Source organism: Gracilinanus agilis, chromosome 6, assembly GCF_016433145.1.
Source record: "Gracilinanus agilis isolate LMUSP501 chromosome 6, AgileGrace, whole genome shotgun sequence".
Lineage (NCBI taxonomy): Eukaryota > Metazoa > Chordata > Mammalia > Didelphimorphia > Didelphidae > Gracilinanus > Gracilinanus agilis.
In genome coordinates, this window is record NC_058135.1 from 174,517,681 (window position 1) to 174,530,227 (window position 12,547).

Genomic DNA, 12,547 nt, shown 5'->3' on the forward strand with positions numbered 1-12,547 from the left:
CAGAGAGAGAGAGAGAGAGAGAGAGAGAGAAAGAACGAGAACATTTTCCACTGTGTGGTCTGTGGCAGACGATGGAATTTGTGGTTTTTCTATAAAACTTGTCACTACATTGGCAGCAATAGCTATTCCAGTTGAAAAAAACTCTGCAGTCAGGATTTTAGAGGCACTATTTGTCTTAACTTATTTCATATTAAAATATGAAAGTCAAATCAGTTATCATTAAAGAGAGCATATACTTTGAGAGAGAAAATCCTCAGCCCGAGAGAGTCAGTCTCTTTGGCTTTTTGCCTTTTTTTGTCCTTTGCCCTCCGACATTGTTCACCTTCAAAGATTTCTCTTTTACACTTACCAGATTCTCTCTTGGCAGTTCTATGATCATGAAAGAGGGACATATTCTTCAATGGTGGAAGGTTGGAAGGGGTTTTATGCACACGTGTATTTTCTTCACTTTCCTAATTGACTAATAATGTACTGATCAAACCCACTACGTGTTCTTCATCACAAAGAGGACCAGAAGAGTATGGCTGATTCCCAAGACAGCCCCCAGTTCAAAACATGTGTCTTACAGCAGCTTAATAGGATGCATTCTGTATAAAAATAGTATATTTTACTTGAGAATATGGATACTTGTCCAGACATTCAAAATAAAATAAAATTGCATAGCACTATGGGAAAATCAGAAATATTCTGAAAGCTCTTGGCTTTGTGGGGGGGTGTAGCTAGATGGCTCAGTGCATTGATAGCTAATTCCAGAGATGAGAGATCCTGGGTTGGAATCTGAACTCAGACACCTCCTAGCTCTGTGCTCCTGGGCACAATATACAGTATTGATTCCAAGATGGAAAGCAAGGGCTTAAAAAAGGCAAAAAGCTCTTGTCTTTATTAGCATGTTTAGGTTTTCAAAAATTATGAAAAGAAATAATTTCTCCTCTCCCTCTTGCATTTATAGTAATAGCAGATAGCATTTCGATAGCCCTTCATAAACATTATCTCATTGATTCTCACAATACCCTGCTAGGTGTAGATGCTCTTGTTATCCCTTTTTTACAGATGAGGAAACAGAGACAGAAGTTAAGGGACTTGCTCAGGGTCACATAGCTAGTAAGTACTCCAGCCTGGCATTTGAAACCCTCCATGATCTGGTCCCTACCTCCTCACATTTCCAATTTTATTTTGTATTTACTTCTTTGTATCAATCCCCAGTGCTGGAGCACACTGGCTGGTATGTAGTAGTTGCTCAAGAATTGTTTGTTGACTTAGGAGGAAAGGATGGTATCATACAACGCTGGCAGAATATGTTCCATTTCATTTGTTCTATTTTTAAAAACACAGACATGTGAGAAAAGAGGATAATTCATTGATTTCTCCTCTCCCTTCCTCTGAAAAAATTAAAAGGCTAAATTACCTGTTAAATAAATCACTCTTGCCTTTGCAAAACTCACTTTAATTCTTTGAAGACACAGAAGTGCCATTTAGACAACTGCTTTCCGTCCCCTCTGATGTCCTTGGAAGGTTTATTTTTCTCCCTGGCATGAAAAGTTTATTCCCAGAGGATAATTCATTCCCTGTGGAGTGGAGCCTTTTTGTTGAAAGACCTGAGGGGATAGATCAGTTTATTAAATATTTGATCTTTTTGATGTTTGACTTTTCCTTTGCTTTAGATTGCTTGAGTCTCTTAAGACTCATAAGTTCAGAGGAAATCTGTACTCACGGTGGTCAGTCTGACCTTTGAGTCTTTCTTTCAGAAGTATTTTTATCCAGGTTGTTTTGAAGTGTGTGTGTGTGTGTGTGTGTGTGTGTGTGTGTGTGTGTCTAGAAAGATGCCCTTTCTCCTAGTTTTCTACACATGGTGAAAAATATAACCCTATTTATATTTTTGTTCATCAATCTATTTAAGTTTAAAGTTACTGATTTTTAAAAAGTTTAAAGTTATTTATTTTACTTGAAGAATAAGAAAAATGTCACAAAAAACCCACCCAACTTCCCATATTTTTTCCCCTCTAAAGCTTGAATAACTTGCTGCCTTAGATTCTAAATATGTGGATGATTCCTGACCTACTGCATTCCTCCAGGATGTAGACCTTACAGCATATTATGAACCCTGACTCTTAAGTAAAGGTCTCATGTTGAGGAAATCTTCTATTTGGGTTAAATAAGTACATTTGTAAGCCACTCGTTTGGAATTAAAACAAAATTTCCCATAGAAAATGATATTTTATATCATTTTATATTATATTTTATATAGTTATATAATTTTATATAATTTATTTTATAAATTTGTATAATACATATATTGTATAAACATAATAACTATATTCATACACATATGCATATACAATGTATATGTTGTATGTGTGTATACATATATATGTATGTATACATATATATATATATATATATATATATGATGGATGGTTTGGTTCATAAGCCTACTTATCCTAGAATATGTCTGAAATAGCATACTGTTCTCAAAATAATATTAGAGACTTTAGCCATTGTTTGCAACACTTTATTTCTGTCGGAAAAGGCATTCAGAATTATACACTTTGAGGTTCAAATCCGGCCTCAGACACTTCCCAGCTGTGTGACCCTGGGCAAGTCACTTGACCCCCATTGCTCACTCTTACCACTCTTCCACCTATGAGCCAATACACAGAAGTTAAGGGTTTAAAAAGAAAAAAAAAAGGATTATACACTTTGCTGCCCCCATTTCTGTGGTCATCATGGGGCTTTCTCTTTTACTTTTTTCCCTACACCACTTTCCCTGTATGCCAGGAATTTTTAAATCTTTCAAGACACAAAAGTACTTCAAAATAAATTGCTTCTTTTAACATTCCTGATATTTTCAAAGTAGTTCATTTTCCTAATATGCATTTGCTCTGAGATTGAGTCCTTAATCTATTGTTGGTTTTTAACCAGTAAAGAGTATTTATTTTTGGTGTCTGAAGTATTTTTTAAAAATATGGAACACTTTACAAATTTGTATGCCATCCTTGTACAGGGGCCTTACTAATCTTCTTTGTATTGTTCCAATTTTAGTGCTAGTGAAGCGAACACTCTAAAGTATTTTTTCCTGCCCTTCTATTAGCTAGAGAGAATTTATTAATCATTATTTAGTTTTAGTTTACAGTGGTAATCTAGAAAGTACTAAGAAGATCATGCACTTACTTTCTGTATATTTAATGCAATCATCAACATACATTGTTTTTATATTTTACATATTAATATGATTCACTTAAATCTATCTTTTATAAAGTTAATTTTAGAATATCTTCAAAGGTATAGCCTTTGAGATTCTTTTGTTTTTATGCTAGACATTTTTAATATGTACACCTTGTATGTTTTTGACTTTTGTTGTATAGAAATAAAAGTGAAAGTGCTATAAGTTAGATGAAATAAGCCACCATTCCTATGAAATATGTTTATTAAGTTCTTAGACATGTATAGCACTATACTGGACAGTGTTCCAGGAAGAACCTTGTCCTTGAGTCCTACAAATTGAAAGGTAATCTGTAGCTGTGATTTAGATCTTGTGTGTGTGTGTGTGTGTGTGTGTGTGTGTGTGTGTGTGTTTGGTAGTATCAGTATTCAAGGATGATTTTGAGCTCTCAAACTTTAAACAAGATGTTGTAGTTTAGTTGGAGAGGGAACCATACTTTGGAATTGGAGGACAAGGGTTCAAATCTCATCTCTGTTACATACTAGTTCTGGAACTTTGGGAAAAGCACTTAAACTTTCTAAGTCTCAGTTTCCTTATCCATGAAAATTAGGGCATCAAGAGGTATTATTTCACACCTATCAAATTGGCAAATGTAACAGAAAAGAAAAATGCTGATGGGAATGTGGAAAATCGGGACTCTTGCTGGAACTGTGAACTGGTCCAACTATTCTGAAGAGCAGTTTGGATCTATGCCCAAAGGTCTACAAAACTGAGTTTATTCTTTGACCCAGCAATACTATTACTAGGTCTGTATCCCAAAGAGATAAAAGAAAAGTGAAAAGGACCTATTTGTCTAAAAGTATTTATAATAACATTTTTTTGTGGTGGCCAAAAATTGGGAATTGAGAGAATGCCCATCAATTGGGGAGTGGCCAAACAAGTCGTAGTATGTAATTATGATGGAATACTATTGTAGTATAAGAAATGATGAGGGGAAATGGTTTCTGAAAAACTTGGGAAGATTTATATGAGCTGATGAAAACTGAAATGAGCAGAACCAGAGAATATTGTACACAGTAACAATAATGGTGGAAAGATAATCATTTGTGAAAGACTTAGCTACCCTGATCCTTACAGTGATCATGACAATGCCAAAAGACTTTTGACAAAAATGTTAGCCTCCTCCAGAGAGAGAACTGATGGAATATAAATGAAGATTGAAACTTTTTTCTTTCTTTTTCCTCCTTTTTTTCTTCCTCGTCATGGCTTATGTGGAAATATGTTTTGTATAACTATATGCATAAGGGTATCCTACTTCTTGTCTTCTCAACAGGTTGAAAGGAATGTGGAATGTGGGAAAGACTTTGGAACGGAAAATAAAAATTAATGAAAAATAAAGGAGCTAAGATTCTAGACTTCAGAACTAATGTAGATATTCAGGCCTTTGTAGGTCAGATGAACTTTTGATAATGGATTTAAGTGTCTGAATGTTATTTGTTCTGGAGAGTTTAGAATTCGCAGCTTTTTAATGTTAAAATACAATTGTAAATAAAAAACAAATTAAAATCAAGATTTAAATCACCTTGTTTTATAAGTAAAATTTATTTTGATGAGGTTGAAATCAGTGGCTCCATATAAAAAAGATATATAATGTTTTTGTATTTGCTGCTATTTTGGTATTTATTGACCTCTGTTCTGTATTTAAAACTTCATTTTTTTCACTCGTGAATGTTTACATTAGTTGGTTCCCATAATACCATAATATAGTGTGCCAAGGCTTAAAAAAAATAAGGAGATTAGACAAGATGGCCTCTAAATTCTCTTCAAATTAAGTCTGTAGTCCTATTATCATTTGTGTCTTAGAGACAAGGAAGATGGTGGGCTTGCTTAAAGAAACAAGTAATGAATTTTGAGGTTATTCTTGCTGACTTCTGAAAGACTGATTTAATTTTTGGCTTCTGTCACTGGTCCTTTTTTTCATAGGACTTGTTCCACTCAGAAAAAAACAAGTATGAATGCATGATGAAGTCCCTTTTATAGCACATAATAATACCTAGCTAATAAGAAGCTAAAATTTATAACATTTATTTTGGGTGGCCCCCAAATCCCAGATTTCTGGGACATCTTCTATTGGATGTTTAAGTTTTGTAAGCTGATCCTGATTTCACGTTCAGTTGGGGAGAGGGAGAGGGAGAAAGAAGGAGAGGGAAAGGGAGTAAAAGAGGGGGGAAGAGAGGAGAAGGGGAGGGAGAAGAGAGAGGAGAGAGAGTTTTTCTGTTTGCCTGCCTGTCTCTGTTTCTTTTTAGGCAAGTAGGTAATACACTGGATATTGATGAACCTAGAATCAATAAGGTTTGAGTTCAAATTTTGCCTCAGGTATTTCCTAGCCCAATTAGTGATTTATTTTCTGTTTGCTTCAGTTTCTTCTTCTGTAAAAAATGGGCATAACAGAAACTTCCTCCCAGGGTTGTTGTGAAAATCAAACAAGATAATGTTTACAGAGTGCTCTGTAAACCTTAAAGCCCTATATAAATGCTAGCTATGATTATTACTATTTTAGTTATCATCATCATTATTGTTGTTGTTACTATGATTATTATTTTAACCTTAAGAGCCAGTTTAAGAATTAGATGGGAAAATGCCTCCCTCACAGTCATCCTTAGGCATGGTTTGCTTTCCTCCAAATGGCACTTCCCACCCTGATCCTCCATCTTCTCCACTGACTCAAAGTGGCTCTGGGGAATTTCCAAAATAATCAAACATACTCTCAAAGGACAAAGATTTGCCATGTTTTGGGAGGTTCAAAAGAATGTTCCCCAGCCTCTAAAGGCAATGCCACAAGGGTTGCTAAATGTTTGAGCAGCAGCGACATTCTTGGAGTAAATGCCTAGCTGGTCTCTGAAGGGAGACCATTTTGCAGGTAGGGACAGTCATTTGGAGGTATAAATTTTAGTATGTTTTTTTTAAAAATCCAGTCATTCACATTGATTTTATAATCAGACCTCACCACCTTCCCTCATGTCAAGTTGCAAATGCCTTTAAATAAGTAACATGGAGGGGGCAGCTGGGTAGCTCAGTGGATTGAGAGTCAGGCCTAGAGACGGGAGGTCCTAGGTTCAAATCTGGCCTCAGACACTTCCCAGCTGTGTGACCCTGGGCAAGTCACTTGACCCCCATTGCCCACCTTTACCACTCTTTCACCAAGGAACCAATGCACAGAAGTTAAGGGTTTAAAAAAAATAAGTAAAATGGAGGAATTTAATGCCCTTTGTTTTTCTTTATTTAGTTCAGGGAGTTTAAATTGAACACTCCCAAGCCACCTGATATTGCCTGAGGTTCAAACTATAATATAGAAATGAGAGTTTCTGTCCTTCAGGATGTATTGTTCGTCTTTGACCAGATAAACATATGTGGTAAAATGTGCTTCTTGTACATTGTATTGGAAAAATTAAGAAAAAGGAAGAGAGAAAACAGCTGCTTTCCCTCCCTCCCTCCCTTTGATTTTATACTTTTCTGAAGAATTTCTTACCTGAAGATGTCAGTGTGATTTATTACTGAGCTTTCTTATTGTTTTTGCCACATTTATCCATATAGTCCTAGTTTCAGGAAACAGCAAAATGATCATGTTTGGAATGTATTAACTATAAACATATAGCTAAAATAATTAATGATTTCTTTCAATTAACAAAAATAATTTTTCTCCTTTCTACTTCCTCTCCCCCATTGAAAAAGAAAGATAAGCAAAACTCTGGTAGCAATGAAGTACTATGTAAGTAAAGCAAAGTAGATTCCTCTACTGGCCATATCCAAAAAGAAATGTGCATTCCTCTGTACCCTGAATCCATCACCTCTCTTCAAGAGGTAGACAGCTTGTTTCATCATAGATCTTCTGGAACGTTGATTGGCCATTTCATTGATCAGAGTACTTAGAGCTTTCCAGGTTTTTTATCTTTATCGAGACAAATGTTACTGGGTAAATTGTTCTCCTGGTACTGTCCCAAATTTCTGTGAAGTTGTCTCCTTCATCATCTTTTGTAGTCTAATAGTATTCTTCTATATTCATATGCCATAATTAAACAAATTATTTTCAAAGACAGAAAGAAGGAACCAATATATGTCACATTATCCATAGTGGTTGTCTCTGTGGTAGCAAAAATACCATACACAGGTATGTGACTACTAACTTGAATTTGAACAAATTGTGGTATGTGAATGTCACTCGTAAAGTCAAATGGAAATGAGTAGTTCCTAGGAATATGGGGAGAATTGTATAAACTGGTACAAAGTGAATTAAATCGATCCAATAGAGAAATAGATGTACTCCCTACAATTATGTGAAAGTAAGCAACACTAAAATGCAGCTGAACTCTATTTATTTGAAACTACCAACTCTGGACTTGCAAAGGAAGATGATGCAAAACATTTCCTTATTCTTGTTGGAGAAGGGTGGATAACTAAGGAAGGAGAGTGTGGCATATGCTGTCACAAGTGCTCATTTTCTTCCATCGATCTTGCTTAACTGGGAAACCTGGCAGAGTGGATGGAGCACTGGTTTTGAAATCAGGGAGACCTGTGTTTCAATACCATTTCAGTCATTAGCTGTTTAAATTCTAAGTTTACTCACTTTTCCTTGCTTAGCCTAAGTTGTCTCATCTGTAAAATGGGGATAATAATAGCATTTAACCTCTCTTAAGTGGTGGGGATCAAATGAGATGCGATAGAAGTTGTTTTGTAAAGCCTAATATGCTTTGTAAATATTAGGGATTATTAGCTGCTTTTCTTTGGTTCAGTCTTGAGTTCTATAGGGCTGACATTCAGAAATGATTGTGATAGAAAGAGTTTATCAATTAACTAAAAATAGTTACTACTTTTTTTTTTCTTCCTTTTTTAAAATTTTCTTTTCTATTTTTTCCCATGGTTCTTCTTGTCTCCATACACTCTTTCCTCCCTCCTCCTGGAGCTGACAAACAATTCCACTGAGTTATATATATCTTATCATTCAAATCCTATTTCCATATTATTCATTTTTAATAGAGTAATCTTTAAAAACCCAAACCCCAAATCATATACCCATATAAACAAGTGATAAATGCTCTGTTTTCTTCAGCATTTCTACTCCCACAATTCTTTCTCTAGCTGTGGATAGCATTCTTTCTCATAAGTCCCTTAGAGTTATCCTAGATCATTGCATTGCTGCTAATTTTACTTTTCTTAAGGGCAGGTTTGTTATTTTCTATATGGATTGCCTATACTTTGGGGATAAAACACCTACTTGTGATTCTTTTTGTATCCTCTTCTGCTGCCAAGTTCAATGTTCAACAGAGGCCCCCCAAAATTATTAATGGACTAAATAGGATCATGGAGAAAACATCTTTCAAAAAAGTCTGTTATATTATTTGCAAGTATGCAAAAATTCTACCATTAGGAAACTCTGGAATAAGAGAATTGCAGCAAAGGAAGAGACTTTAGAGACTATCTAGATAGTTATCATAAAAATGGTCATCCTACATCTGTATCATTATCATGCTTGGCTCCATTGTTTAATAAGTCCTAAGTTATTTGCGTGTTACCTTGTAGTGGTTACAACTCTTCCTTCAAATTTAATTAAATGGAAAATCACTTAATGTTTCCAATAGAAAAATTATAGAAAGAGAATCATAAATACTATTCAAACACCAGAACTCAGACATACCTCTACTTTTGGCAGATGTGATAAAGAGGAAAGGACAAGTTTAAATTTATATAATTTTAAAATGAGGTTTGGCCTAGAGGTACCAAGGACCAGGTCTCTAGCAGCTGCCAGAAGCCTGCATTATTCATCACCATCCCCTTTTGCTGTGATATGTATGTGATAACATCCAGGGTACCTTCCATTGTTGGACTGTAGCAGAAAAGATGAGTGTGACCTGAATATTTATTTCCCAGTGTCTCTTTCCACCAAAAATTCAACCAAATGTCACCTGGTAGCATAGTATCACAAGGTTTTGGACCAAAGCGGGGTTTCCATAGTTTTTCAGTTTGACAGCCTCATTTTACAGATGAGAAAATGGAGGCCCAAAGAGATAAGGTGTCATTCAGTTTATAATTCAATGGAAGGAGTTATACTATTAATGAATGTTTCCCTTGCAAATATACATCCCTTAATTACCTTTCCCTAATTAACTTTCTCTGATATATTTTAGGGAGGTAAATCCTCAAAGGATTATTTTTCCTTATCTCTTTGCCAAGTGCATAGTAAGGCCTGCTTTTCTTTCTCATGTTGGACCAGATCTTAGCCAATTAGATCTCTGGTTACTTTTCAAAGTAGGAGAAGAAATTTGTCACTGCTGAAGTATTGGCACAGTTCTTCTGACCCACTTGGACTGAGACTCCCATTATATCCTTGCCATTTTTCCTCTGCCAACAATTCTTTTGGTTTTCCATTTAAAGAACCTGAAAGAAAGGGTTTCTGGGTTGGGCTCTGTAAAGAATTAAATTAAGGGTTTGACTAAAATATGTGAGAATTCTAAAATGATATGGTGGTCGCCAATTTAAAATATTATAGCTCAAGTCAAAATAACTTTTAATAGTTTTTATTTACAAAAGGGTGGAAAGAGTGAAAGTTAGAGAAATATAAAAAGAGGATAGAGAAGATGTCTACCCTATCATGCTAAATATTGCTCCAATGCTCAGCTTAGCTCTACAGGCTTGTTACCCTTGACCAGAGGACTCAGAGTTCCACCCATATGTCTTCCTTTAAGAAAGGAAGGCCTCTTCGAAACTATTCTCTCTCCAGGCACCAGGAAAGGAAGGCCAGCTACTCACTCACCCAAGAGCCATTCCAAGTCCCAGGTTACCTCCAAGAGGCAGGTTACCAGTCAAAGATGACTACTGAAGATAACAGCAACAACGACTATCTCCAGAAGACTGGTTGCAGAAGACTCTATCCAATTGAAGAAGTTCAGGGCTTTTATAGTGACTTCTTGTCCCTTTCCCTCTTCACAGGGGCCAATCACAGCTTTCAAATTGCCTAGCACTGCCTGGGGGGTAGGGGTGGGGGTGGGGGCAGTGTCTGTGGGATCCACTTCTCACCTCTGAAGGTGTTAACTCTTATCATAGGTCTCTGAAGGTATCAACTTTTATCATTGATCTACTCTTCTATTTCTTCGTCAGGAAACAGATTATTTTGATGATTCGAAAAGGACTTTATGTACATTCTCATTTGATTCTCACAGTGATTTTGGGACAAAGAGGAGAAATGAGTGACTTGCCTGTGATCATAAAACTAAATTTCTGAGGTAGAAGTCAAAACCAGGTCTTCCTGACTCTGATGATTGCTATATTCTCAACTTTTCCATGCTGCAACTATCAGGGTATCAAGTGTCTTGCTTGAAAGTGAGATCTGAATCTGATTTTCTTGGCTACATAGAACATTTGTCTTCCAAAATGGCAGGAGGAAAGAAGGAGGCTTTTTTGATGTCAGTTTCTGCCCACTTGTTAATATCTTTCCCATTTTTTTCTATATTTGTCACGCCTAAAGAAGATTAGGAGAAATAGATTTTGTTTTTTTTTTTACTGTTTTTGATTTATTTGTCAAACATTTCTTAATTATGTTTTTAGATTATATTTTTATTTATTTCATTAACTATTCCCCAGCTACGTTTTTATTTTTAACATTCATTTAAAATTTTTGAGTTCCAAATTTTTCCCTCTTTCCTCCTCCTCCTCCATCTTTTGAGAAGGCAAACAATATGATAACCATTATACAAATGAAGTGAGGCAGATTCTGTTTGCATATTAGCCATATTACAAAAAACAACCATAAAAATTAAGCAAATTAAAGAAAGTGTGCTTCAGTCTGTATTCAGAGTTCATCATTTCTCTCTTTGGAGGTGGATTGAATTTGTCATCATGAGTCCTTCAGAATTGTCTTGGATTGTTGTCTTGATCAGAATAGTTAAGCCTTTAATCATTGTTTCAATCTTCTATTACTGTGTATGATGTTCTTCTGGTTCTGCTCACTTCACTTTACATGAGTCTTCTCAGGTTTTTCCTTCATCATTTCTTATAGCACAATAGTATGCCATCATAATTATATACCACAACTTGGCCAATCCTACCTCAACTGATGAGCATTCCCTCAATTCTCAGTTCTTTGCCATCCCAAAGAAAACTGCTATAAATATTTTTATACATATATGTCCCTTTCTGTGGTCTCTATGGGATACCAGCTTAGTAGTGGTATTGCTGAATCAATACCGCTTATCAAAGGGTTTTCACAGTTTTATAGCCTTTTGGGCATATTCAATTCAAATTTTTCTCTAGAAGGATTAGACCAGTTCACAACTCCACCAACATTTTATTAATGTCCCAATTTTTCCAGATTGCCTCTTGTATTTGCCCTTTTCCTTTTCTGTCATATTAGCCAATCTGATAGATATGAGATAGTACCTGAGAGTTGTTTTCATTTGAATTTCTCTAATGAAGAGGGATTTAGAACATTTTTTCATATGATTATTGATAGCTTTGATTTCTTCATCTGATAACTGCCTATTCATATCTTTTGACCACTTATCAAAAGCAGATTGACTTGGATTCTTATATATTTGATTTAGTTCTTTATATATTTGAGAAATGAGACCTTATTTCTATAGCTAGCATTTTAGTGCAATATTGAATAATAATGGTGATACTGGACATCCTTGCTTTACCTCTGATCTTATTAGAAAGAGTTCCATTTTATTTCAGTTAAAGATAATGCTTGCTCTTGGTTTTATTTTTATTTTGAATATTTCCCCATAGTTACATGTTTCATATTCTTTCCCTCTCCCCAAACCTCCTTACCCCCCTTAGCTGCTGCACAATTCCACTGGGTTTTACATGTATCATTAAGACCTAATTCCATATTTTTGATAGTTGGACTAGAGTTATCATTTAGTGTCTTCATCCTCAATAATATCCCCATCAGCTCATGTGTTCAAGCAATTGTTTTTCCTCTGTGTTTCTCCTCCTCCCACAGTTCTTCCTCTGAATGCGGCTAGTTTTCTTTCTTATAAGTCCTTCACCCTTGCTCTGGATTCTTGCATTGCTGCTAGTAGAGAAGTCCATTACATTGGATTGTACCACAGTGACAGTGTATCAGTCTCTGTGTACAATGTTCTCCTGGTTCTGCTCCTTTCACTCTGCATCAGTTCCTGGAGGTCATTCCAGTTCACATGGAATTCCTTCAGTTCTTTATTCCTTTGTTGCTCTTGGCTTTAAATAAATACTATTTATCTTTTTAAGAAAAGTTCTGAAATCAAAGATTTTGACAAAGTGCCTAACAGTAGCCAGAGTAGCCGTTTCAACATTTGTATACTTTTCCTTTAAGTTCCCATGTTCTTATCAGATCTATGTTGATAATGTGTT

General features: G+C 35.5%; 1 protein-coding gene and 1 non-coding gene across 2 annotated transcripts in view; one reads left to right on the top strand and one right to left on the bottom strand.

Moving 5' to 3' along the window:
- The window catches only part of APBB2 (amyloid beta precursor protein binding family B member 2), a 429,171-nt gene that overhangs the window by 99,818 nt on the left and 316,806 nt on the right, over positions 1-12,547 (top strand). The window lies entirely within an intron of this gene.
- Positions 2,957-3,059, bottom strand: LOC123253209. Its single transcript, XR_006506584.1, has one exon. It is a non-coding gene; the product is annotated as a U6 spliceosomal RNA (small nuclear RNA).